At 43.0% G+C, this 25680-nt stretch overlaps 1 long non-coding RNA gene across 1 annotated transcript; it reads left to right on the top strand.

The window, feature by feature from the left end:
- The first annotated feature begins 1154 nt into the window (after positions 1–1154).
- LOC308479637 lies at positions 1155–22928 on the top strand. The gene is made up of 3 exons (XR_013987767.1): positions 1155–1502; positions 1761–1888; positions 22871–22928. It is a non-coding gene; the product is annotated as an uncharacterized lncRNA (long non-coding RNA).
- The last annotated feature ends 2752 nt before the right edge of the window (positions 22929–25680 follow it).

The following is a 25680-nucleotide window of genomic DNA, read 5'->3' on the forward strand; positions in this document are numbered from 1 at the left end:
CTCCTTCGATGCTAATCTCTCCCTAGCCCCGGAATTGCACCAAACTTGGTCATGGTTGCAGGAATGCACATGACTCATGGCCGTATTGTGGATGGATCTGCAAAAGAGGCAGGTGGGCTGGACTGTGCGTTGTGTGTGTGTGCGCGCGTTTCTGTGCGTGAGCGCCTCGGAGGGAGGGCTGGGGGGGGGGAGAGCGAAAAAGCAAACTGCAGTGCGTGGGACTAGACCCAAGGGGAGTCGTAGCTGGGGTTGGACGGCGCATCCTCCCGATCGCCACCCATGCAAAACAGTGGGCAGGCGCAGAGAACTTCTGGGGGTGAGAGGGTCAGGGGCGGCAGCCCCACAGCCTGCCTGCACACAGGGGGAGAGGGAGGAGCTGCAGATCATCTTCCCTCCCTCCCCCATCCCCCGCTTGCTCTCCTCCCCGAGCCTTGCCCTTTAAGGGGGATGGTTTGCGCTGCAAGGGGAACCTGCGGGGCATCCCTGCTCGGCTCCACATGGGCATCCTCTCCCTCCTTGCAACTGCGCAAGGGCACCATCACACGCAGCACCCCCTCCCCCGGCGCCCAGCTCTGCTTCCCAAGGACAGAGCCTCGCCAACGCCATGACAGTGTCTGAGAGGAGAAACTAAGCGCTTTGCAAGACCCCCCCCTCCCCGCCCGCCCGCCGGCCGAGCCCGGGCCGCCTGACCAGCCGCCGGCTCCTTGGCCCCTGCCGCCTGCCCTGCCCGGCGAGCGCAGAGTTCATTCATAGGCTGGCCCCGCGCCGCCTTGCGCACCCCGCGCACCCCTCACTCGCGCACGGCGCGCCAATAAAAAGTTCAGAGCCCAACTTACCTAAAATGGCTCCTGCAGCAGCCAAAATACAAACAGCTATTATTTGGTGAAGTTTAGCCCAGACACCCTGCAAGGACAGCCTAGCCTGGCCCCGGCACGCCCCCGCGCTGCAGCCACTGGCCACCCGCAGCCCCCCGGCGCCTGCCATTGGAGAGGCGGCCCGTCAGCCAAGCGCAGCCCGCTCCAAGCTTGGCTGCAGCGCGCTTATTGCTAGCTCCATTGTGCTCCTATTTGCATTGATGTGATCGCTGCCGGGATTGGCTGTGGCGAGGACCGAGCATTCCCCCCCCCCCCGCACCCTCCCCGCAATTCCTTTTGCCTCCCGGATCTGCAGCCCCGGTCCTTTTCTGCCCTGCCTCCCGCCCCCTTCCAGCTCTCCAGCTCGGTTGCCCAACGCAACTGTAGCTGCAACTTTCCAAAGGCTAGCAGAGGAGGAAAGGATTTCGCCCCCCACTCCCGTATCCTCCAATCAAGGGGTTTTTTACTTACTTCAGCCAGCATTAAAAGCGGAGGAGAAGAAGGGAGGGGAGGAGAAGCGGGGGAGAACCTCTCCCCCTTTGCATTCCACGTCTTTGCTCGCTTTTCATGTCCCGGATGTGAGATTTCCTGCATTTAAAGCACAGTGTCTGGAGGTGGAATGTGCAACCTCCGAGCAGGACGATGCAGGTCTTTTTTTGTCGCGTGTGGGAAGGAGAAATGGGCACAATACTGGGGTGAGGGGAAGGATGCCAACTTTCCTTGTTCTAAGAGATGTGGGGTAGCGCCAATCTAGACGAGCTATTCCTTAGCGTAGTTTTCCTCTCCTCCCCCTCAAAAAAAAAAAAAAAAAATCTGTTGAGTAATGGCTGCAGTGGGAGTTAATCAAACACATTCTGAAGACCTTTCTTTTGCTAACTGGTTTTAATGTTCTTTTATTGGTTCCAGGCTAATGTGCGCAGTTGATACGCGGGTTGAATGGTGCACCTATGGAACATTCCTGGAAAAGAAACATTGAAATAAGACCTCTTGCCTTCTGCCAGTTACGTTATTTTCTTTCCCCCATATGTAGGCTGGTGAGTAGGGTGTTACTCTTTGGAAAATATGAACAAGCTGATACAGCACGAGCAGAGTAGATCCTTGCCAAACATCTGTACTCCGATTCAGTCATGGAATTACTTCACAATGTGCCTACTGCCCAAATTCACCCACATTTACCACAGGGACAGCTCAGTGCAGCTTTGTTGTGGCATAGCAAAAGTGGATGGACTTAGCAGATGGGGGGCATGGCACAAAGCAATCACACCAAGTGCTTCCCCATATGCTAAACTTGGTGGTACGGCCCAAGTTTTGCATGAACTAAGTTTCTGGTTCAATTTCTGATACAGTGGTACCTCTGGTTACAGACGCTTCAGGTTACATACGCTTCAGGTTACAGACTCCGCTAACCCAGAAATATTACCTCAGGTTAAGAACTTTGCTTCAGGATGAGAACAGAAATCGCGCAGCAGCAGCGGGGCAGCAGCAGGAGGCCCCATTAGCTAAAGTGGTGCTTCAGGTTAAGAACAGTTTCAGGTTAAGAATGGACCTCTGGAACGAATTAAGTACTTAACCCGAGGTACCACTGTACTTGCTTAAGGTGCTGCTACCTATTTTTGATGACCCAGCTGTAGAAGGAATGGTTTGCTGCAGTTCTGATAGAGATACAGCAAATGTATAGCCTATATAGATGAACATATATGGCTCACCAGGTCCAGCATCCCGTTCTCACAATGGCCAACCAGATACCTGTGGAAAGCCCACAAGCATGACCTGAACGCAACAACATCCTACCAGCATTCAAAGCTGCTTTGCTAGAATAGATGGTCAGAAGCTGACTCACCATAGTATGCAGATGAGGAGAATGGTCAGTCAGGGACACAATACCGTAATGTGATTCCCCGTCCTATCTTATATGGACAAGTCACTTTAAACCACCAATATTCCAAAATCTCTCCTTTTGGAGAGATGCATTATTTTGAGGGTCAAAGGAATGGGTAAGATGTGAGGTGTTTAGACAAGTCGTATAAAGACAGTGAAGGGTTCAATATAAGAAGCTGCCTTACACCAAGTCAGAACATTGGTCCATCTAGATCAGTATATTCTACACTGACTGGAAGTGGCTCCTCAGGGTTTTGGACGGTTTTTTTCACTCCTACTGAAGATGCCGGGGACTGAACCAGGGAGCTGTATGCAAACCAGTTTCCCTGCTACTAAGCTAGAAGCCCTTCGCCAGTATGCATATGTTACACAGTATGCCTATGGATACACACACAGAAAAATGACGTTCTAGGTGAGAAGTTGGTTTCTTGCTGCAAAATTAAATTCAAATTATATATTTTTTAAAAAAAACAACAACTGTGTAAGACCTCCAACTGGAGTACCACTACCAGCTGGGAGTAGAAGATCCTAGACTAGCATTCATACCCATGCTAACTAGGGAGTTGCCCACTTAGCTGTTCAAGCTGGTCCTTCTGCACAGATCTGTTCAACCAACATTCTGAATATGTCCATTTGGTCATATAAATCAGTCCTCAATCAAATTAAGAATAGACCAAAGTACCAAACAAAGCTGCAACATTTCCAAAGTCACGGAAGCATGCTGTTACCCACATGGGAAATAAATATGTCTGCTACACTGATAGAAATTGTAGTAAGGAAATCTCAAAATACTAAAGTTTGCAAACATTTGACTAAAATGTTATAGTTCCGTGTTAGAAGTTTTCTAGTTTTCTAGTTTACATCTTCAGACTTACATCCTCACACCTCCCTTTTTTGTATTCCAGTTCAGTTAGTTAATTCAGCAAATCCTTTCCCTCTTTGTTTTTATCTTAATCCTTTAACTTAATATATCATAGCTTTAGATTCTCTCCTGTTAACAATCCATTTTTACATACTCCTTTGTAACATTGCTGCTAAAACCACTTAACTTCATTCCGACATCATTCTAACATTCATTAATTTTACAATATTTCTGTAAATAGTCTTTAAATTTCTTCCAATCTTCTTCCACCAACTCTTCTCCCTGGTCTCGGATTCTGCCAGTCATTTCCGCCAGTTCCATGTAGTCCATCACCTTCATCTGCCATTCTTCCAGAGTGGGTAGATCTTGTGTCTTCCAGTACTTTGCAATAAGTATTCTTGCTGCTGTTGTAGCATACATAAAGAAAGTTCTATCCTTCTTTGGCACCAATTGGCCAACTATGCCCAGGAGAAAGGCCTCTGGTTTCTTCAGAAAGGTATATTTAAATACCTTTTTCATTTCATTATAGATCATCTCCCAGAAAGCCTTAATCCTTGGGCACGTCCACCAAAGGTGAAAAAATGTACCTTCAGTTTCTTTACATTTCCAACATTTATTATCGGGCAAATGATAGATTTTTGCAAGCTTGACTGGTGTCATGTACCACCTGTATATCATTTTCATAATATTCTCTCTTAGGGCATTACATGCCGTAAACTTCATACCTGTGGTCCATAACTGTTCCCAGTCAGCCATCATTATGTTATATCCAACATCTTGTGCCCATTTAATCATAGCAGATTTCACCGTTTCATCCTGAGTATTCCATTTCAACAGCAAGTTATACATCTTTGACAAAATCTTGGTTTTAGGTTCTAACAGTTCTGTTTCCAATTTTGATTTTTCCACCTGGAAGCCAATTTTCTTGTCCTAATTATATGTCTCCATTATCTGATAATAATGAAGCCAATCTTGCAGTTTATTTTTTAATTTTTCAAAACTCTGCAATTTCAATCTGTCTCCCTCTTGTTCCAAAATTTCCCAATATTTCGGCCATTTGGCCTCCATATTGAGCTTTTTCTGAGCCTTCGCTTCCATCGGTGACAGCCACCTTGGGGTTTTATTTTCAAGTAGATCCTTATATCTTATCCAGACATTAAACATTGCTTTCCTGACAATATGATTTTTAAATGCTTTATGTGCTTTGACCTTATCATACCATAAATATGCATGCCATCCAAATACATTATTAAAACCTTCTAAATCCAAAATGTCTGTGTTTTCAAGAAGCAGCCATTCTTTCAGCCAGCAAAAAGCTGCTGATTCATAGTAAAGTCTAAGGTCTGGCAGGGCAAATCCACCTCTTTCCTTTGCATCCGTTAGTATTTTAAATTTTATTCTAGGCTTCTTGCCCTGCCAGACAAATCTAGAAATATCTCTCTGCCACTTCTTGAAGCAATCCATTTTATCCAAAATTTGCAATGTTTGAAACAGAAACAGCATTCTAGGCAATACATTCATTTTTATCGCAGCAATACGGCCTAGCAGTGAAAGCTTCAAATTTGACCAGATTTCTAAGTCTTTTTTCACTTCAGTCCAGCATTTTTCATAATTGTCTTTAAATAAATTCCCATTTTTAGCTGTCATGTTAATCCCCAGGTATTTCACTTTCTTAACCACTGTTAAACCTGTCTCATTCTGAAACCTCTCTCTCTCAATCTCTGTTAAATTTTTCTCTAAGACCTTTGTTTTTAACTTATTTAGTTTAAATCCTGCAACCTGACCAAATTCTTGAATCAGTTCCAAAACTCTTTTGGTACTAGATTCTGGCTCCTGTAATGTCAATACTAAGTCATCTGCAAATGCTCTCAATTTGTACTGTTTAGTTCCGACTTGTATACCTTTAACCAATTGGTCCCTTCTAATCATATTCAACAGGACCTCCAGGACCGATATAAAAAGCAGTGGGGAGATTGGGCAACCTTGTCGTGTCCCTTTTTCTATCTTAAATTCCTCCGTCACCACGTTATTAACAATTAATTTAGCCTTTTGTTCCGAATAAATTGCACTTATACCGTTTCCAAAACCTTGGCCTACCCCCATCCCCTGTAGATTCTTCTTCATAAAACTCCAAGAAATGTCAAAAGCTTTCTCCGCGTCCACTTTTTTTAGTCTTTTAGCCAAAATGTCTGCAAAAATTTTATAATCCACATTAAGCAGTGATATGGGGCGGTAGTTCTTAAACTGCGTCTTTTCAGTCTCTGTTTTCGGTATAAGTATGATATACACTTCTTTCCACAACTCTGGTGCCCTTTTCCCATCCATTATTTCATTACAGACTTCCTTTAAAGGTTGTACTAACCATTCTCTTAAAGATCTGTAGTATCTAGAAGTCACTCCATCTGGTCCTGGAGATTTACCTAACTGCATATTCTGAATGGCACCTTCTACCTCCTGTTCAGTTATTTTATAGTTCAGCATTAATTTATTTTCTTGAGAGATTTTTTGTAATCCATTTATTTTCAAAAATCGGTCTACATCAATTTCTTTCTGTGGCCCTTGTGTATATAGTTTAAAATACCTCTGGAAACAGTTTCTAATCTCAACTGGGTTCTGTATGTTCTTTCCTTCCACTTCTAAATTTATAATAGTATTTAGTTTTTGTCTTTTTTTCATTTGCCAAGCCAACAATTTCCCACATTTATTAGCCGACTCAAATGTCTTTTGTCTCATTTGTTTAATTTTCCATTCTATCTCCTGATTCATCATTTTCATGTATTGTACTTGGTATAACTTTATTTCTCTCAAGATCTCTTGCGACTTTGGTTTTGCTCTCAATTTCTTTTCACTTTCCTTTATTTTCTCCAATATTTTATCCAGGGGTGGCACCATCGGTAATGGCGGACTCCCTCTGATCTGGAGGGACTGGCTCTACGGGAATCGGGTCTGTTCCGCTACGGCGAAGTGGGGACCCTTGAAAAAATCACAGGCGGGTGAAGCCTGTGACCGTGGGACTCGGCGGGCACCTTTTGCGCCCCCCCAATCTGCAAAGGAGCCCAATTACGGGCTCTGGAGTGAAGCGGGGAAGCGGCGCGGTGCTGAGAGTCAACTGCTTCTTCCGTGGAGCGAAGCCGCACAGCCGTTACCGGAGAGCGCTACCTTTTTCCTGTGACAATCTGGCTACAAAAACAACTACCTGTGAGTAGGTTAATTTTGGAAATAAAGGAGAACAAAGACGTAATTTGATACCGAAGCGGGGAGGCATAAACAGGAAGTCTGCCTTCCTTTTTTTGTAAATAGATTAAAGCAACGAACTTGTAAGCTAAAACCTTGAAAGGCGCTTGAAAAGGACTACAATTCTAACATCAAAACAAATGATCTCCCCCCTTGGCTGCAGGAGAGGAGGGGGGAAAGGTGTGAACTGTATTTCCCTGCAAAAAGAGGGGAAAGGAAGCTAAAATCCACTGCTTAAAACCTGGGAACGGGCTGCCAATGGACAATAAGAATGCCGTACTGTGAAATGCGCTGTTGGTGAATAGAGTATTTTTTGACAGCTAACTCTGCAAGTGAGATACAATGTTTCTGGCTAGCTTTTCCTGGTTTTAAAGTAACTGGAAAATAACTGAAATTGAAACTGTTGTCTATTTTGTGAATTGGGGGATTAAAAAAGGTTTGTTTTTTTTAAGGCAACAACTTTTGACTGCTACTGTGTCCCCCTAGAGGAAGTTTGAAATTGTTACAATAACAACTGGGCCAGGGGAATTTTCCACTTCAAAACAAATTCTGGCCGTGGGACTGACCTTGGGCTTTAACTAGAGTGTTATGGCAGATCTGCCTCAGGAAAAAACAACGAGGTCTGGTAGATCTTTTCGCCCAGACGCTGGGCTGCAGCGAAGAGCATCAACATCTGGCCCCCCTGCATCATCAGGGGCTGCATTTGTACAACCTAAACCTAAAGGAATGGCATCCGAAGATGTTTTAGCTCAGGCATTAGGTAAAATTAATGAATCTCTGGAAAAACTAAGTAAACAAGTAGCTGAAGCATCAATCAAAATTGATCAAAATACTACAAGTATCAACAATCTGGGACAGAAGGTAAATACTAATACAGAAACTATTGAGAAACTGCTACAGGAATCTACCTTGACCCGAAAGACGGCTGAAGAAGCCAAGGAAATAGCAGTTGCTGTAGAAGAGAAGATACCACCGATACATAGGCAACTTGAAGACCACATGTCGATATTGTCTATGATTGAATTGAAGGAGAAACAAACGAATTTGAGGATCAGGGCCGTACCTGAACTTGAGAAAGACAATCTGACTGACTTTCTTATGCAGGAATTTGCAGACTTTTGGGACCCAGATTTGAAGAAGGAAGATTTTAAGATAGTGAGTGCTTTCAGGCTTGGAAGAGGAGGGAAGAAGAACAGGGTGAGAGACTGTTTGATCACCCTCTGAACAAAAGAGGAGAGAGACAAAATCTTGAGTCTGCACTTCCAGAAGACTTTGGAAATACATCAGTCAAAAGTGGAGATATTTAAAGATATTCCGAAATATCTTTTGGACCTTAGGTCCAATTATGGAGATTTGGTTGCCCTGTTGAGAAGTAACAGAATCATCTTTAGGTGGGAATTTCCCCAAGGCCTATCTTTTAGCTTCAAAGGAAGAAAGATAAAAATAAGATCAATGGACGACAAAGAAAGATTTTTGAAAGACCACGGAGAAGACCTGCAGAAAGAATCTGGAGAAGAGTTAAGAGCACTAGAAAGAGGAATATTAGACATAGCAAAACTACCTTTTGGATTAAAAGACTGCCCAGAGAAGGTGATACCACCGACAGAGCAGGAACAGGCACTTGGTGCAGCTGGAGGAAAAGTAAAGTAACTACATCATGGCTCTGCAACTATTAAGCTGGAATTGTAATGGTCTCAACTCCCCCCAGAAAAGGAAAAGAGTGTTTCATTTATTAAAAAAGGAACAATTGGACTTGATTTGTCTACAGGAAACACATGTCATAAGGCTACATAGAAAAGTATTGATCAATAAAAGACTGGGCCGGGAGTTTATCTCATCGGATAAAGTTAAAAAAAGAGGAGTAGTGATATATGCAAAGGAGAGACTATCACCGAAATTTATCTTTAAAGATGACCAAGGAAGATTTGTGGCAATTGAAATTCAAATACAAGGAGAGAAATTTTTAATAGTAGGAGTTTATGCACCAAATGAGGGGAAATCTGAATTTTTTTAAAAGTTGCATGAGACCTTGATGGACTATTTGGACTATAATGTGATTTTGATGGGAGATATGAACGGAGTGGTATCTACACATATGGACAAGGCACAAAGACAGGTAGTCACTAAGGATGGCAGACTACCGAAAACCTTTTTTGAGATGACAGACAACTTGGACTTAGTTGATATCTGGAGAACAAAGAATCCCTTGGCTAGAGAGGGAACCTTCTTCTCTGAAGCCAAAATGACATGGACAAGAATTGACCAAATATGGGTAACTAGAGGAATGGCACCAAAGACAAGAAAAGTGGAAATTTGCCCAAAAACCTGCTCCGACCATAATGCTGTGAAGATGGAGATGAAACTAACACCAACTGGCTCCTTCAGATGGAGGATGAATGACACCTTATTTAGAGATGAAGAAGTGACTAAGAAGGCCCAAAAAACCTTGAGAGACTATTTCGAGACAAATATGAACACTAATGTTGAAAAAAGAGTAATCTGGGACGCAAGCAAAGCTGTTATGAGAGGGTTCTTGATACAACAGAATGCAATAAAGAAGAGAATTCAAAATGAGAAGAAGGCTCATCTCGCTTTATTGGCCGAGGGAGCCAGCGTACAGCTTCTGGGTCATGTGGCCAGCATGACTAAGCCGCTTCTGGCGAACCAGAGCAGCACACGGAAACGCTGTTTACCTTCCCACCGGAGTGGTACCTATTTATCTACTTGCACTTTGACGTGCTTTCGAACTGCTAGGTTGGCAGGAGCAGGGACCAAGCAATGGGAGCTCACCCCGTCGTGGGGATTCGAAATGCCAACCTTCTGATCGGCAATTCCTAGGCTCTGTGGTTTAACCCACAGTGCCACCCGTGTCCCTTTTTCTGTTTTTAGAGATCCCATCAAAAATGGTAACTGGTTCCGTTCTTAGAAGATAACTGGAGCAAATAATATCATGCTCATGTAAAGAAGACGACATAATTTTGGAAGTCAGCTTTACAAAAGGCACCATGCTAGATCTTTCATTTAAGTATTTAAAAATTCCAGGGGATGAAATCCAACTGCTGCTGTCCGTGTGCTGATAAATGGGAAATGAGGTGAAACTGTAGATCAAAAGAAACCAGTAACATTTGTTTTACATTCTGTTGCTTTTGTAACATCTGTGACACTAGCATCTGAGTAACTAGAAGTGTCTAAATGTCTGCTTCACAAGTATTGTTCAGATCTTTTGGAGAATTTTCCTTATCAAATGCTGCATCTGAGATACAGATATAGATACAGATATAGATATAGATATGGATATGCCTACTTTTGGAAAAGCTTGTGATCTACCACCTACCCCTTCCCAGTATCTTATTATATGAAGTTGTACAAAAATACAACTGCTACTGGTTTTTTAACACAGTGTCCATAGCCCTGTGGATTTTTTGCACACTGCCACTGACTCTGGCAGAACCTGAATGTTTCAGCAAACTAGCATTCAACAAAAACTGCATCCCTTATACTATGGGCAAGAACAGTTAAGCCACCTAGCTATTTTGTCTATTGAGTGTCAACTTGGAAGAGAATTTGGGGAAATTATACATGCTTTTGCAATGAAAAAGACCAGAAAAAGAAAAGTTTTAAGTTAACTGGTTTATTTATCAAATGTGTGCAGTAATGTTCTTACATACATTAGTATGAAAGCAGAACGCAACAGACTGCTGATGGAAGCACATTGCCATTAACATGTGACACGATTGTAAAAATAATCTGCACTGGCTGCCCATCTACTACCAAGCCAGGTTCAATGTTCTTGTATTAATTTACAAAGCCCTGAACAACTGAGGTCCAGGGACTACCTGGACCCTTATATTCCAGCTCAGTCACTGAGATCATCTGTTAGGAGCATCACTCATGGGACTTCAACCTGAAACCAAGCCTTTCGTGTCATTGAACTAGTCAAATAGGGTGCTCTTCAACTAGCAAATTAGCAGGTGTATTCTGTATTAGCCCTTAAAAGTTTGCTGCAAGCATTTCTGTAATAGTTAGCTGGTGATCTGTTTTAAATTTTAATGTATTTTTATTGTGCTCCTATAATGGTTGTAAACAACTTTGATTTTTTTAAAAAAATGAAATAACAGTACACAAATATTTTTATAAAATAAAGATAACATCAACAGGGTAATACTTTTATTAGGAGCAGCAACAACAAAGTTACAAAATAAAAATCTTTACAAAACTCTTCTTCAAGCCAAATAGTATATGAAACAAAAATAGTGAATGATTAGTTTTTTCAGGTGGATGGTAGAAAAGTCCCAGAGTGGGCCATGGAGTAATTTTAGAAACAATGGAAATGTGGTTTTCAGATGAAAATAAAAATATTTATTTAATTACTCATGAGATTGTAAGTGTAGGATGGGACAGGGGCCTGCATTACAAGTTTGTACTGGGGCCCACCAAACTTATGCTTGAGCTCTGTGTTCCATCCCAAGGGAATGAAATATAAAGCCATATTTGACAGCTGCCCCCATAAACCATGTAAACTGTCTAGAGATTTGTCAAAGTCTGAGTTTCAGTATTTTCCCGAATCTACTAAAAATTTTGGTACATCAATGTACCTAACCAATTTTTGCATAGTGATTCCAGAGATCAGGAATAAGAAGAGAAGAGTTTGGATTTGATATCCCGCTTTATCACTACCCGAAGGAGTCTCAAAGTGGCTAACATTCTCCTTTCCCTTCCTCCCCCACAACAAACACTCTGTGAGGTGAGTGGGGTTGAGCGACTTCAGAGAAGTGTGACTAGCCCAAGGTCACCCAGCAGCTGCATGTGGAGGAGCGGAGATGCGAACCCGGTCCCCCAGATTACGAGTCTACTGCTCTTAACCACTACACCACACTGGCTCACTGGTTTTTGTCTATGTTTAGATACAACTAGATGCCATTTTGAATCAAAATGGAGTCTAAACTTTTTAAACTCCAAATCCTATCAGCTCTAGTTAGCATGGCCAATGGTCAGGAATGATTAGAGTCGTAGTACAACCACATCTGAGGGACGTGGGTGGTGCTGTGGTCTAAACCACAGAGCCTAGGGCTTGCCGATCAGAAGGTCAGCGGTTCAAATCCCCATGACGGAGTGAGCTCCCATTGCTCGGTCCCTGCTCCTACCCACTGCCCACCTAGCAGTTCAAAAGCACATCAAAGTGCAAGTAGACAAATAGGTACCGCTCCGGTGGGAAGGTAAACGGCGTTTCCGTGCACTGCTCTGGTTTGCCAGAAGCGGCTTAGTCATGCTGGCCACATGACCCGGAAGCTGTACGCCGGCTCGCTCGGCCAATAAAGCAAGATGAGCGCCGCAACCCCAGAGTCGGTCACGACTGGACCTAATGGTCACGGGTCCCTTTACCTTTACAACCACATCTAGAGAGCCACAAGTTAGCCTCCCACTCTTCCTGCTGTTATTACAGTAGTTGTGAAGTTGAACAAAACAGAATTTCTGAACAGCTGCAGCTGCTTATGAAGAGACGAGAAAATCTGTATCTACTGTAATGATCCCTTTTGCACAATTATCATGAGCCCCGACACTTCAAAATCCAAAGAGATCCAGGAAGTTACAGAGCTGTCTAATTGCTTCAATAGCGAGAAGTTTGGGAAATTAATGAGAAATATTATCTATAAGAAGAAGAAGAAGAAGAAGAAGAAGAAGAAGAAGAAGAACCAAACTTTCTTTTTCTCCAATACCTATGCCTTTTAATATAGTTAATATAGTTGCAACTTGCAAGTAATGCATGAAATACAAGGAATGGATAATTCATGATAACTGCAGGGAAATGAGTCATAGCTAGTATGTGGGAAAACCAAACAAACATTTCTTCTACGTGTACTTTGAATATGGGACATAGTCACCATGGAAAACATCGCTCACCAGCAGTCATGGACATGGCAAATGTTGTAGATGTTCTAATGACACCACTCTCAATTATGCATCAGCATAACAAGATGGGGCAGCATATAAACCAAACCAAAGTACAGATTATTTGTATTTCTTTACTTGGAAAAATGAATAAATCCCATTTGTGAAAGACTCTGGCATGTTGTTTATTTCGAGACACTTATGTTATGTTATGTTATGTTATGTTATGTTATGTTATGTTATGTTATGTTTTCCCAAAGTTCTTTTTCCCCCTTTGGTTAATTCTTTGCTATGTTGAGCAAATAATTTGCTATGTTGAGCAAATAATTGAGAAGATGACCAAAAAATAAATTTACAAGAGCAAACATGAGGCAGATCCTTATGCTGTCCCTTCCTTTTCCAGGTTGAGCTTCCAATTCCAATTTTCTCTGCATTGCATCCTTTCGTCACTAGAGTTTACAGAGAATCCAGATGACATGGTTGATAACAAACAATTGCCTGTCCAGTAAGGACATGCAATGTGCTATTGCGGCTTTTCAGGGCTTCTGTGCCTTTAATTAAAGTTACCTAGTTGCCAGTTCTGTCCCTTTTATTGCTTCCTGCTGAATGCAAGAGTGAGCTTAGTAAATAGCCTGCTATTCGGCCCTTGAACAGTCTTTTGACATTTCTGTCAAGGGGCTTTAATTATTGGCTCCTCTTTTTCTTTCCATTTTCCTATAGCTACATAGTGATCCCTCACTATATGATAATTTGTTAGATCATATTGTGCTATATTACATGTTTCGTGACACCTCCATTTTAATTCCCCTTCCAGCTGGAAAAGCAAATGCCTCACCAATATTGGAAGACTCTAGTGCAGGACAGGAGCAATCTTTTCCTTACCTTTTGGTCAACTTTGCTGCTCTCACTGTGCTACTCACTGCATTTTCTGCCTCTATAAGTGCCACTGAAATAAATATGCATGGTCCCCATGTATGAGTCCAGTAAATTATGCCTTTTAAAATTTGTTGTGATTTGAAGTATTCCTTCCTTTATGGCAGAGAACCAAAAAATATTCTTTCTTGCTGTATACAGCTTAGCGATCATTATAATTAAGTGGTATATAAATTGCCAAAATCAATAAATAAAAATTTTAAAATGTGATGCAACAAAGCTCAGGTGAATTTGTAGCCAGGATCAGAAGAGTAATTAAGGTGTACTCAGGAGCTTGGATATATTTGTGGTGATTCCACCCCCACAGCTTTATTATTTGTTGAATTTCTATCCAACCCTTATTCCTCAAGGAGTCCACGGCAACAAACAGGTAAACCATTTAAAAGAAAAAAGAAAATAAAAAACCAAACAAAACACACACACACCAAAGCAACAATATCCCAAAACTGATTAAAACATTCTAAATCACAATAAAAACATACTTCTATCCAATTATCTTGTGGTTACCAGGAACAGAGTTTTTCAGCCACCAAAGGCCTGGGTAAACTGGAATGTTTTCAAATTCCTCCTGAAAGTTAATAATGATGAAGACAGGTACACCTCTCTAAGGAGAATATTCCAAAGCCAGGCAACCACCACTGAAAAAAACTTGTCACAGGTCAGTGCCAACCAAGCAGCCCCTTTCAACAGTTAGGACAAAGGACAGTCCTCTGAAGGAGTCCTCCATTTGAAAGGTTATTTGGTCTGTCGAGTTTGAAAATAAAGCCCCTATGAAGGAAGAGCAGGGGCGCTAAAGATGTCCATTAACAGCACCATGACAGCAGACCATTCACTTGGTCACAATATTTCTCACTATGGGGAAACATATTTCAATTAAAATTATACCAATTATGTCTAAATCTTCATCTCTCTCTCTCTCTAATTAACATATGCAAAATTTTGACATCTGTGTCCTTTTTAGTATTTTTTTGGGTGGAGGCAATGCCTTTTGTCTTTTTTGGCAATGTGTAAAATGCCCCCTCCCCCAATGAACAACACACACACACACAGCTGTTTTTTCAAAAATCCCATCAGTTGCAAAATAAAATTTCCATGAAGCATTGTAGAGAAGAGTCTGCTGTCGAAGAAACACGAACCCCAAGTGTCCTTGGACAGGCAGAATTTGTGTGGTTCTTTGGAACCAGCACCCTGTGTAAGGTAAGGATCTTACATTCTAAAGAGCATTGAATAGGCCTAATATTTGTTTTAAAAGGCTGTTCTGTTTAAAAGCTGACATTTTCTAAATTGAAGAGGCAGTTTTTTCTTCCCATATTCAATTCTGGGGAAACCCATAATGTCTCGCTTTACATTTGGAATGTACAGTATAATTGTTCACACAGCCAGAAATACATAACAGGACAGCCGTATTATTTTTCAGCAGAATGTTAAATTCTGAAGAGAATATTGATTATCCATTCCTTCTGAATTATGTAGACTGGGGGCCTGTGTGTAGGAAGTTTTAATTTAAGCTTTGGGTATATTTTAGATGCTTTAACAAACATTAAATGATGATAATAATTATTTTGACAAGTCTCTGGATAGACAAACTTCTGCTGACAGTTATAAAGGATAAAAATATTAACATAGTTGTATTGATCTTTCAGTTCTCATGAATAAACTGCTAGCTTCACTTCCTTTGAGGTGAATATTGGTTCTTTTAACACTTGAGACTTGGTGTTTTAGACACCTGGTAAGGCAACAGTAGTTCAGGCCATCATTTCAAAATTTCTAATGATTTCTAAAGTCCTGGAAGACTTTCAGAAGCAGCAAGGTATGGATCAGTGGCAGTCAGTTTCTTTTGACAAGTGTGCTGTGAATCAAGTACAACATATGAGTCAGCCCTGGTGTAAAGAGCAGTGCAGTGCAGTACAGTGCAGGCCATCTATATCACCCAATCCATCCACTGCCTTGGGATAGTTTTATCTTTGACCTACAAAGCTGAGGAGCAGGCAACAGCATAGCACTGAGGAAGCAAGCGAGACTGAAAACTGACTACTGTAAACAAGCCCATGGGGCTCCTCTTAGGCCTTTCCACAATGGAATGCTGTAAACCTCTTCCACTTGAGGCCAGGGCTGTCTTACCCATAGACGCTAGTGGTGCAGGGCGCCAGGGCGCCAAGTTCTGAAGGGCGCCAGGTGAGAGTCCGGGGAAGACCGAACGAGCACGCTGAGTGAGCGAGGGTGTGTGTGTCACTCGCGTCGGCTTGGCCTTTTCCCTTTTAGCCTGCAGGCGCCGAATTCTGTGGGATGCTAGAAGGCTAAAAGGGAAAAATCTGAGCTAACGCTCAGCGGAAGCAGCGCAGGCCCACTCGCTCACTTGGCGCAGGCCTGCTCGCTCGGTGTGCTTGCTTGCCCAATGTCTTCGTCTCTGAGCTGGGCATCAGGCGCTGCGGATCTCCATGGGGCTGGCTCCCCCGGCCCACTCACCGCCCTCACCTGCCTCCACCATGCTGCGCCAAAGCAGCACCGTGCTCGGAGCATCTGCCTGCCGTGGCCACCACAGCATGAAGTGGCCAGCTGCGCCGGGAGGTGCTGCGTCCAGCCTCCGCCTCTTCCCCGCCGGAGGAGCCGCCCTCCAGCCGCTGCCGGCCTCCTCCAGCCCCACTGGCAGCGCCATCCCGTCCTAAGAGGCTTCCTCTGGCGCTGTTGGTGTTCCCTCCCTTAAAAAATGCTTACAACTCTGGGGAACCTTTCCTAAAAAAGGTCAACAACTCTCGGGTTCCACCCTTAAAAACAACTCTGGGAAATGGGGGGGGGGGGCGCCAAAGGGATATTTGCACCACAGCACCAGATATGCTTAAGACAGCCCTGCTTGTGGCAATGAAGCCAGCAAGCTGACCACACACATTTTGGAGCCTCAAATAAGGTTTGCAACATCACTGTCTATACTCAATCTTTAGTCACCTTGGGGATTTAAACATCAATTTAGAATACAACTAAAAAGCATGTGCCACAAGATGGCATCTTACAAACAAGCAAGCAAATAAATGTGTCAAAGCAGAGAACACAGCCCTATTTGATTTCAGCTTTAGAATAACAGCACTACCTTTCATCTATTCCGGAGGATTTGAAAACTGATTTATTATATTGTGGGTTGACAACAGCCTCCCCACCCCAATCCTAGACCACCGGCTAATACTGTATTCATCATTTAGCCTTGGGCTACAGGGAAATAACAAATGCAATGATCGTTTGGGAAAGAGCTTTGGGGACTGGAGGGATCAAATTAGTATTCAACGTACACATTTCTAAAGTCAGTACAGATGTCTAAAGCTCTCCTCACAAATATGCATCTCTGCCTGATTTTATGGCCTTATTTGTGTCCCTCATGGCTGCATACCATGCATTCAGGAACTGCTGTGGCTTTTGAGGAAGCTGATAGGGATATGCAATCTTGCTTCACCAATAAGAAAGAATTTCCAAACTTTGTTGTGGCAACTATTTACATATCCTCCAAGTCAGCCAAAGAGGGAGTTCAGGTTGCCATCAAGCAAATAAAGGTCCGGCACTGCCCATTCAGGAAACTTCTCTGTCAAATCCCGGCTGCCAGAGATTCATGACAGAATTCACTTCCTATGCAGGTTGCTAACTGGAACCAGAGGCAGCCTAATACCTGTTTCTGCCTGAGGTCAGATGGGCTCCCTCCATATATAGAAGTTTACCAGACTAGCACTCTAATTTTACATCTTCAGCACTGGTGGTGGTGCCATTGCCTCCAATGCACCTGAAAGCTTCAAAGGTGCTCAGCAGGTCACCTGGCTCACATAGATTGGTCCTCCAAGAGATGGGAATGGACAAGGAGCTAATGAGTACTCATATTACCACTCCATCTGCCACAAAGGCAGCACCTTACTCTGATTATTATTATTATTTTTAAAAGTATTCTCATTTTTCATACAGAAGGGTTATTGACATAAGCACATACAAAATGCAGTAAGAATGGTGAGTGCAAGAAATAATATTTATCTGTAGAGCAGGGGGTTTACTGAGCTGTGCAGACGAGCTAACATAGGGGAAAAACTTATACCAAGTCAAATAAAAGTGAATTATTTTTTATGAACCATTAAGGACTCTGTTTGTGTCAGGTGTTCTGATAATGCAATGTCCCACACTTTCACTAGCCACTCCTCTTGGGAAGGAGGTGAGTCAGATTTCTAGTGGGAAGCCACTGACATTCTGGCTGCGGCAAAAAGCATAAGCACAAGAGATTTATGCATGATGGGCAAATTGGTACCATGCTCCAAGGACAGGAGCACCAGGCCTGGGTCTGCTTATTCTGCTTAAGATAGGTCTGGTCCTGGTTAGGACTCAGGCTAAGGCTGAGATCCTTTATTGGGAGTACAGTGGTACCTCTGGTTACGTACTTAATTCGTTCTGGAGGTCCGTTCTTAACCTGAAACTGTTCTTAACCTGAAGCACAACTTTAGCTAATGGGGCGTCCCACTGCTGCTGCCACTGCGCCACCAGAGCACAATTTCTGTTCTCATCCTGAAGCAAAGTTCTTAACCCGAGGTACTATTTCTGGGTTAGCGAAGTCTGTAACCTGAAGCGTATGTAACCCAAGGTACCACTGTATAATTAACAGAACACAGTGGGATTTGATTCTGAGCAAACATGCATTGGATTGTACTGAAAATGTACTAAATGGGAACAAAGAGGTGTGGGTCAAATCACAGGAAGATTCCTTTAGCAACACAGTACGACTCAGATGCTTAATGAGGCAAAGTAAGACCAGTCAGTTTAATTCCTTGGACCCCAACTCTTAGTTTTAGAATTCTCTCTGTCCTCTTTCTCTACACACCATGCAAAATCAGCAGTGGCTGCTGCCCATTACGACAGGCAGGGTGGAAAGCAGAGAGTCAAAGTAGTAAGTGGAGCCAGAGCCAATGACTAGCAGAGGCAACCAATTCTAGTTTTGCTCCCATCCTCCATCCTGCAAGGGAAACACTGAGATTAAGGAGGAAGAAATCGATAAGCAATGCCATCCTCTGGGCTTGGCTGGAAGCAGGAAGTCAGGCAAATGCCTGAATGGACCAGCCTACACTGTGTGTAATTGTATAAATCTCCAGCATGCGTCCCTCACACGCTTATTTTTTCCTAAACTAAAAATTCCCAAACAGTATAACCTTCCTTGGTATGGAAGGTGCCCCATAACCTTGACCATTTTTTCAGCACTTTTCCCAACTCTACAAAATCCTCTGTGATATGAAGCAACCAGAATAGTGGAAATGTGACCTTACCGCAGATTATGTACAAGGCCTCACAACACATTTTCAATCTCTTTCCTAATACTCCCTAGCATGGGATTAATCTTTTTCACAGCAGCTATGCATTGGTTTGACGTTTCCATTGAACTATCCGCCATGACCCCAAGATCGCTTTCCTGGTTAGTCATATCTGTTTCTGCCACATGTGAGAGGATTGTCTTTTAAAAAACTTGTATTGGGTAGGAAATGCATCTGTAAAACAGCCTGGTGCTTCATACTTGTATATTTTTGTGTTTTGCTTGGGGTGGGGGGAGTACTAAGACACTTTTTTCAGAAGAGAATTGGAATTTTTAAATTACATTTCCATTAAGGAATTGCAAAATGTGAAACAAGCAAAAAAAGTTCCTTTCAAGCCTTGCTTACAGTTCCAGAATTTACACAATAATAATACTGTCGTGATGATGATGATGATGATGATGATGATAATAATAATAATAATAATATTTATACCCTGACCATCTGGCTGGGTTTCCCCAGCCACTCTGGGTGGCTCCCAAAAGAATATTAAAAACACGATAAAACATCAAACATTAAAAACTTCCCTAAACAGGCCTGCATTCTGATGTCTTCTAAAAGTCAGGTAGTTGTTTATTTCCTTGACATCTGTTGGGAGAACGTTCCACAAGGCGGGTGCCACTACCGAGAAGGCCCTCTGCCTGGTTCCCTGTAGCTTCACTCCTCGCAGTGAGGGAACTGCCAGAAGGCCCTCGGCACTGGACTTCATAGAATCATAGAATCATAGAATCATAGAGTTGGAAGAGACCACAAGGGCCATCGAGTCCAACCCCCTGCCAAGCAGGAAACAGTGTTCGGGCTAAACGATGGGGGTGGAGACGCTCCTTCAGTAATTGACAAAAGCGTGTCCATATTTCTCTGTAGGCTTAACATTCTGAAAACTGCAATTTCTTCTGTATATCATCTGTCAATTTGTCTAGTTCAGTCAACTCCAAAGGCTTCAACATCCATTCTCCTATAGATAGTACAGTGGTACCTCTAGTTAAGAACTTAATTCTTTCTGGAGGTCCGTTCTTAACCTGAAAATGTTCTTAACCTGAAGCACCACTTTAGCTAATGGGGCCTCCTGCTGCTGCTGCGCCGCCAGAGCATGATTTCTGTTCTCATCCTGAAGCAAAGTTCTTAACCCGAGGTACTATTTCTGGGTTAGCGGAGTCTGTAACCTGAAGCGTCTGTAACCCGAGGTACCACTGTACTTGAAGATTTCTCCACTTACCGTACATGCCTGTACAACCTTTGCTGCTATTAACAAAATCAGTATTGAGGATTTCAAATTTTTAGGGATAGCCAATTTAAGCAAGATCACTATTTGAGTAAGACTCATTGTACGCCTTCAGGTCATTTCTAAAATAATCTGTATTGTCCGCCTGCCTCTAGAAATTATTGCTGGACAATAATTCAATTTCCACTTTTTAACATTAACAGCAACCAGGCTGGTATCTAAAGTTAGCACTTGTTAGATAGGAGATTCTAGCTTCTGTAGCCATCTTCGAAGCACAAAGCCATATGTACACTTCAATGTTTGTCTTGAGTTGGCAACAGCAGCTGCATGATGCAGCCCAATCTTCCCTGCCAGGGAGGAATTTGGTGGGAAATAGGGGGAGGGGCAAGAAAATTTAAACTCCCCTTTTTATTCTCTGCTGATCTCAGAGCCCAGATGTTCCTTTGTTAGAAACCGGCAGGCACCTTTACACACCAAGAATTCATTAAGCAATTACTGCTAAAAAGGACAAAACCAAAGTCACGAGGGTATCAATTAGCACCTGTTTGTTGCCGAACTCTAAATTACAAACTTGTTCACCTTCTACCTGGGCCGACTTGCTTATGAAGAACGGAAACTTCCCTGTGTGAAACAGCAGCATAATTCATTTTCTTACCTGTGGGGTGAGATGAAGACCCAGTTGAAGACTATGCAGGAACAGCAAACAAAGAATTTTGAGCAAAAAAGGAAAGGGGTGGAGAGCAAAAGAGAGAACACTGGATTAGTAAGAGTTTGTATATTTCATTTATTACCTCCTCCTTGATCCCAAAGTCACATGGGGGTGGGAATCGTATAACTGGAGAATATGACACTGTTTGAAATGTAAGGCCTGTCAGAAGTTCCTGGAATCTGTGTGCTTCTGTCCTGTGGACAAGTAAATGGCAGCCTTCTTACTGAAGAATCTTTGAGACCTGGACACTCTACCCACCAAGGTTGGCAACTGATCCATCTGGGCAGGAAAGAGCACAAAAGGCCTTCTTGCTACTGGTGAACTTTATTTAAGCATCATGGCCTTTCTGCTCTCTAGTGTGGTCTTGTATCCTCACTCTCTTCTTTGGTTCCGTCTACTGCCAAGAAGATCTGATGGAAGCAGAGTAAGACTGATGGCTTAATTTCCAAATAGAACCCCTGTAGGTTAATATACCCTGGATTCCATATTGAATCTAAAGTTGGACCCAGTGCTAAAATCATTTCTATTTTGGTTCAATGACACTCTGTTTCTCTTAATAAATATGCTCCTGTTGAAGACCCCAAATTTGAGCCAATGTCCCCTTGGAGTTTTCTGTACCTGCATCTTTGAGAGAGAATTGCCTAAATGCTGCTCTGGGGACAGGCTCTTGTGGGCTTGGTAAGACTAGATTGCTGAGAGATAAAAGCATTTGGCTTTAAGGAAGTGCATGCCTATGCCTAGACTCGTAGGAAGCTAGCAGATTGTTGAGACTATTCCAATTTTCCATAACATCTGGTCATAAGGAAGGGTTCTAGTGATGGCAGCGATACTCTGGTTCAACCTCAAGGTTGATTACCTGGGAAGATCTGGGACATTTATGCCAATCACAAGGTGTTGCTTGTGATAAAGACATGACCTCACTGCTGCTGGAATATGCACCTGGCAATGCAATTGATTGAAGATGCCTGCACCTAAACAAGAGAAGCAGGTGCTGGAGCAAGAAGGCCTGCTGTTTGGTCATTTTCATCTAATTGGCTGCCCAGATACTGTATCAACCTGGTGATGGGCCTGATTGGATAAACAACAAACCTGCCTTGGAGCAGCAGGTGCGGAAGCAAAAGCTTCCTTGCTAGCCATCTGGATTATAAATTGGTTGCTGAATATAGCACTCCCTGAAATTTTGGGTTTAAAGGAAAAAACTATTTAGGAGCTTACAGGCAGCCTGTGGGGAATTGTTTAATTTCCATATTCAAGTTAGAGATTTTTCATGTTTTTGTGTTGTTTCCAGAGAAAACAAAGATAAGGGGGGAATTAAAGCATATGCCAAGGGATATTTATGGATACTTGAAAATATTCATTTCTTTAAAAATGATTTATGTATATGAATATGAGTGAATGGTACACATGCAAATTAGGCTGAAAGATGAACTTGGGACCTGAGTTATTACATGAGGTCAAGGCTTTGGTTCAGACCAAAAGAAAAACACAGAGGGATAATTAGACCTACTCTCCTATTCTCCTGGGGAGGGAAGCATCTGAGGGCCAGTCGCAGGGCTTTGGGTGGAGTGGAGCAACTGCTTTTCCCCACCCGCTTCAAGACCTTTGAGAGTGCACACAAAAGGAAATAATAAAATATGAGGAATGAACAAGCGGGACCAGAATTAGGTATCCTGGAGCCTGGGGCAAACAGCACGAGATGCTCCCTTAAGCCAACCCCACATTTTATTATCTAAAAAAAGGAACAACTGTTGTTATAAAATGATCCCATAAAGCACTACTCATTAGTGTGGGCTGTTAACACACAAAGAGATTTGAATTGAAAGCACTAATGTGTGGATGTAGCACCAGGTTTAGGGTGGTGGGTCAGTTCCCTCACCCAGAGCGCTGAGCTGAGGGGGCACAAAACAACAAGAGTTAAAAAACACATTCTCTCTCTCTCTCTCTCTCTCTCTCTCTCTCCACACACAGGTACCTACTGAGAAGATACATAAAAAAGCAACTTTACTCAAAGGAATTATTGTGAAAGTAAGATTTTTGGAGGAAAGGGGCATGTCAAGTTTTGTCCTCACTCAAGGTGCCATATTACCAAAGTCTTCCCCCAGTGGATGGAAGGGCACTGTAATAAACGAAAATCTGCCCTTATTCCCTTATGGGGGACACAAGAGCCCTTATAGAGTCCTTTGTAGGTTCTCCATCGGTTGGAGGGGAAAAAACAGAGGCCAACCAGAGAATACTGAGAAGCAAAGCAGCTTGTAAGCCTGATCTTTATTGAACTGTTGCAACAGGGTGCCCCCTTCACACACAGGAGAAGGAGGAGGACCCAGAACCAAGGTGTGTTCACCCTTATATAGACATTTTAAATTGCCCACCTTGGAGTCAAAGACCACTCCCAGAAACATCATACCTACATCACAGAAGGGGTGTAGCTCAAGACCACCACCCCAGATACATCATACCCACATCACAGAAAGGGCGGGCTAAAGCAGAAATCTGAGTGGGTTGTTTACCTCCTGTCTGGCAAGTTACCTGTTAATGTTTACTGGACTGATACCCTGGGGAGCCTGGCCAGTCTTTTGTAATGATAAGTACTTAGTTCCTGAGCCAGGTCACAGGCTCACCCTGTTCATACACGGACATACCCTTAAGACAGGATTTGTGAAGGAAAAGACAATGGGGAGGCTCCTCCATTTGACCTTGCAGAGAAAACACCTGGTCAGCCTGGGAGTCAAAATGGCTCCATGGCTGCTCTCCTGTGCAGCATCAGACATGTGGCCTATATATCTATGTGCGTGTTTGCTTGGTACATTTATGAACCTTTATTATATACATAAGACCTTAATTTATTTATTTCAGCACTAAAGTGCACATGGGAAAACTGGATCTCAGTGGCACACATACACGTACCCAGGTGTGTGCAAAGCTTTAGTATAAGGCAGCTTCCCATCTATGTATAACATAATAAAATGTTTCAAAACCAAACCAAAATGACAACTAGCAATAAACTGCAGAAACAAGGAAGAGAGAGAGGAGAAGGCAGCAGTAAGGTCCACCCTTCCCCTAGTTTCGCTCAAACCAGTTCCAACCATCTTAAAAACAATGTTCTTTAGCTGCAGTCCTTAGTGGTTTGCCCCACTGTCAGTTGAGAAGTATTAAATACTACCGTGTGATTCTTTTCTTAAGGAAGAAGAGGGTGATGGCGGCTACTGAAGCATCATCCACAGAGGGTTTGACTCTCTTTCCAGCTTACCCTTCATTTTGTAAAATGTACACTTCTTTTAAAAAATAAATAAATCACAAAATTGGGTGCTGTCTGTTGGCAATGCTCAATACTGCATAATGCAATGAGGCTTTACATTCTGGTACTAGTGTCGCCGACACTTCAGTGTTATTTCAGTAAGGCAACGCAAATTTGCGGGGTGGGGGGGTGGGGTGGAATAACAAATTGCATAGCATTTGCAGACTAAAAGGAACAATTGTAGCAAATACCAACCATATTTGCAGGATTGATTTCTGTTCTAGACAAGGAACAAATAAACGAACACTGACAATTTCCACTCCCATCCCTGTTTTCGTTGGAATTCTCCGACATCCTTAGTCACAGGTCATTGAATAATACTCAGATTTATAGTGTACAAAGACTGCATCTAATCACCATTGAATTTCCTCATATTAAATTTAAGCAATAATGCATAACTGGAAATAAAGTATTCTTGGTACATAATTGTATTGTTGCAAACCACCCCAATCTCTGTGCAGTGCAAGATTCCAGGGGTTCCAGGAGCTTGCCCAGGGCTCATTTTCCTCAAAATGAGGGTCAGCAGAAACTGTGGTGTCTTTATGATATACAGTTTATTTACACACATATACAGCCTAAGCCTGCAATGGAGGGGTTCATAGCATTAACACCATGGGAGGTCTTCTCCCATTGCTACAGCCTTAGATTCAAGCAGAAATCAAACCTACCTCTCTCTCCCTGACTTCCGCCAGCTTCCAGGTCACACATACATTCCTCTGGCCTCCCCCCCCCCAACCACCAGCTGAGGGAGAGGGGCCCACCCCTATTTGCTCTCTGGCACAGAGCCACTTTCCTTGTTACCTTAACAACCCACACTTAGGCCATTACCAAGAAGCTGGCCTAGCTATTCCAGCAATTAAATCCTTGCCGGATCCAGAAATTGGAAGGGACTCAATTCATATAATAATAATAATAATAATAATAATAATAATAATAATAATTTTAAAAAATATTTATATCCCGCCCTCCCCGGCGAGGCAGGGCTCAGGCTGTATAATCAAAACCCTCCCGACCCTACAGCTCAGGCTGTACAACCTAAACCTCCAAACTCACAACATTATGCATTATTTCTATCTGTACAGGTGAAGGTAAAGGGACCCCTGACTGTTAGGTCCAGTCACAAACGACTCTGGGGTTGCGGCGCTCATCTCGCTTTATTGGCCAAGGGAGCCGGCGTACAGCTTCCGGGTCATGTGGCCAGCAGGACTAAGCTGCTTCTGGTGAACCAGAGCAGCGCACGGAAACGCTGTTTACCTTCCCACCGGAGCAGTACCTATTTATCTACTTGCACTTTGACGTGCTTTCGAACTGCTAGGTTGACAGGAGCAGGGACCGAGCAACGGGAGCTCACCCCGTTGTAGGGATTCGAACCGCCGCCCTTCTGATCGGCAAGTCCTAGGCTCTGTGGTTTAGACCACAGCGCCACCCGCATCTGTATATTTATTAATACATCTGATGTCTGGCATCTTTCTTTCAACCTTGG

The sequence above is a fragment of the Podarcis pityusensis genome, assembly GCF_964106645.2.
Source record: "Podarcis pityusensis genome assembly, chromosome: 6".
NCBI classification, from domain to species: Eukaryota; Metazoa; Chordata; class Lepidosauria; order Squamata; family Lacertidae; genus Podarcis; species Podarcis pityusensis.